This window comes from Xylocopa sonorina, chromosome 12 (genome assembly GCF_050948175.1).
Source record: "Xylocopa sonorina isolate GNS202 chromosome 12, iyXylSono1_principal, whole genome shotgun sequence".
Classification (NCBI taxonomy): Eukaryota; Metazoa; Arthropoda; class Insecta; order Hymenoptera; family Apidae; genus Xylocopa; species Xylocopa sonorina.
This window is the reverse complement of record NC_135204.1, coordinates 3,411,451-3,414,585: the sequence shown is the minus strand read 5'-3', so window position 1 is coordinate 3,414,585 and position 3,135 is coordinate 3,411,451. Positions and strand designations below refer to the sequence as shown.

The 3,135-nt window shown below is 53.3% G+C and overlaps 1 pseudogene; it reads right to left on the bottom strand.

Annotated features, from left to right (window-relative positions):
• Positions 1–211: 211 nt before the first annotated feature.
• LOC143430061 (U2 spliceosomal RNA) lies at positions 212–387 on the bottom strand (annotated as a pseudogene).
• Positions 388–3,135: the final 2,748 nt, after the last annotated feature.

Sequence of the window (3,135 nt, the reverse complement as noted above, 5' to 3'; positions counted from 1 at the left end):
GACTTACCAAGTCCGGGGTTCACCAGCAAGCCGAACGCACTGAACACTGCACCACACACGAGCACAGCACGCGCGACGCGGATGAAGACGCGACACTCCGGTGAGCGAGTCGGAAAGACACAAAGTAAAATGATACTTAAAAGCTACTGATGGGGAAGATCAAGTGTGTGGGTTTATTGGTTTAAAAGCATATATCTGATCTTTGGAAAAGGCTTATTGAGCCGGTCCCAGAGGCACTGCAATACTGGGTCGACTCGCGGCGGAGGTGGAGCAAGCCCCAGCGGTCCGCCTTTTTCCAAAAATCAGGTTAATATTCTGACTCCTAATGAGGAGTGTATCAGATATTAAGCTGATAAGAACAGATAAGACGTTTATTTAGCAATTAATGTTCCCCCAGGGCCAAAGCCCCAGGGGTGTACACTTGTTTTATACAATAGATTCGCATTAATTCCGCACGAAATCAATTATAAACCGTCCAACTACAATCATGCTGGGGGATAAATCCCCGCAGCGTCCATTAATTTTATAGCAACCTCACTATGAGGTGAACATAGTGTCATTCAGCCAGTTAATATAACACAATGACGTGGCATAGGGCACGTATTAGCAACTAGCTTTTCAATGGAATAACAATAGCGTGAAATAAAGAACAGTAAGAATAAAATTGAATGTGACTTATACACATAACAAACATAGTAATATTATATTATATTATATTATATTATATTATATAAGCGTAGTGCACAGCTCAATGGACTAGATGGATTTAGACGCCAGTGTGCGGACACACGCCTTACTGTAGTCACTCATGATGAGCCAAGAGGTACCAGCCGCTGCCGAGAGGTCCGGAGAAGCACTAATTAGTGCTCAGCTTAAGATAAAGTAGAATAAAATAAAATAGGTAAATAAATAGATGAGTAGATAAATAAATAGATAATTAAAATAAATGAACAGATAAAATAAGTTAAAAATTAAAATAGCATAAGATAGGGTTCAGTAAGCTAGGCGCACGACGTATGAGAAAGAATAAAAGTAAGTAGCTAAGATAGAGTGAAGCGGGAAAGGGTACGATTAAGTTATGATAAAAGAGACTACGATACATTACGAAAATTAAAATACATGCAGTCCAATATCATAGAGTGAAATAGATAAAATAGAATAAGGTAAAATAGAGTAAAATAAGATAAAATAAAATATGGTAAGCTAAAGTCAATATACTTTTCCCCCTTCCCACTTCAAGTGGAGGCTACGTAGCGCGCAAACAAAGAAAGGAAAAACAAAGGAAAAACAAAATCAAAATCAAGATCGAACCCAAATTTGCTCCAGACTCTCGTGGCCAGTCCTCCCAGCTCACAGGTGTGGAGGCACTAAGGATCCGCGGGCGACACCACCCCAGGGACGCGGGCGCCTCCACTGCTCCCGCTCAGCGCCGCCGATGTCGACTCCGCCTCGGACGTACCCCGTGGAGCCCGGTACTGACGCACCCCGGATACGTGCTCCACGTAAATATCCCTGGACCAAGCTATTGTCTCGGATATCATGAGACGCCTCATCAGCGCTGCATAACGCTGAGAGACGCGCAGCAGGTCCAGGACAAACTCGTTCCCCGGGTCCCACGCGCCCAGGGCGCCGACGACGAACGCATCTACGTGGACTCGGTAGCCGCGCCTCCGCAATGATTCGGCGAGGGGTTGATACTTGCGTATCTTCCCCATCCTCGCCTCCTCAATTGCCTCGAGAGTGTTCTCGAAAGGCACGGCCACGTCGACCACGACGATGTTTTTCGACAGCCCGTGCTCCACGACGATGTCGGGACGCAGGGCTGCCAGCTCGCCGTCGACTCCCGGGACGCGCTTGTTGACCCGGAGCTCACCTGGCAGACGGACAGCCTTTACGAGCCTATGGACGAGGTCGTCATGCCGCCGCTGCCGGGCAGCGGAGTGAGGACCGCAGTGGGAGAGCACGTGGGGAAGACCCTCGAACTCATGCCCGCAACGCCGGCAACGCTTGTCACCGGTCCCCCACCGACGTGCTCCATTTAACGGCAACACGTCGAGGCGGGCCCGGTGAACGAAGCGCCAATCAGCGAAGCGGACATACCCCCCGGTGCGCAGAAAGTGGTTACTAACCGCGCAGCGGGAGGTCGCGTCGAAAACCTTCCCCTGGTCGGGCTTCCGAAGAAGCCTTTCCAGGTAGCACTCTCCCACTGCTGCCCTCAGCCTCCGCGTGACCTGGCCCTTGGCAGCAGGCGGCACAACGACACTACGCCCATTCCGGGAGCGACAAACGACCGAAAGTTCTTCACGAACCTCGTCCCATCTCCAACCAAATCCCAGCCGCGCACATGAACGAATCCCGACGTTCCTTACCCGCGACCAGAACGAAGCCCGGCCCGCCGATGGCCTCGCCATCTCGCCCGACAAAGAGCCGGAGAGATAGTCGGCAAGGCCCCTGCTCCCAAGGGTCCGACCGGCCTTCTCCCGCACGGCGTCACACAGCGCTGACCTGGCCAAGTCCGCGACGACCGGGTCGCTCGCGTTCAATAACCTGAACGCGTGCGACACGGCCGCCACGTCGGCCAGATCCACCAGCGGGAGGAGGCCGCACCCACCCCAAGCGGGGGGGATATAGACCAGCTCCGCACTGGCACGCTGCGGGAGGTGCAACCACCTCTTTACCGTGCGTTTGATGACCCTGTCGGCATCGGCTAAAGCGGTTCTTCGCACGTGGCCTCCCCTGAACGCGAAATCGAGGCGTGGCAACAAGAATGTCGCCACGGTCTCGATTTTTTGCCAGGGGGCGAGTAGGGAATCGTCGACCGCGCGAAGATCTACTAGTAAGGCTTGGATCGTCGGATACGGGGTTTGGTCGATCCGAACCCCGGTCGGCACTCCCAGATGCTCGTAACTCTGCCCCTCCGACAGGGCAGGAACGAGTCCCCCGACTAGACGGAACTCGGTGCTAGCGACTCTCCCGTCCCCTCTGATGTGCAGGGTTGCACACTTCGAGGGGTTGAAGGAGAGCCCCAGCTGCCGAGCCGTCCCCTCTGCTGCTTGCAACAGCCTTCCCATTCCGCCGACGGATGACGCGACGAGTGCCACGTCGTCTGCGTACGCCAGGGCTGTCACCTTATGC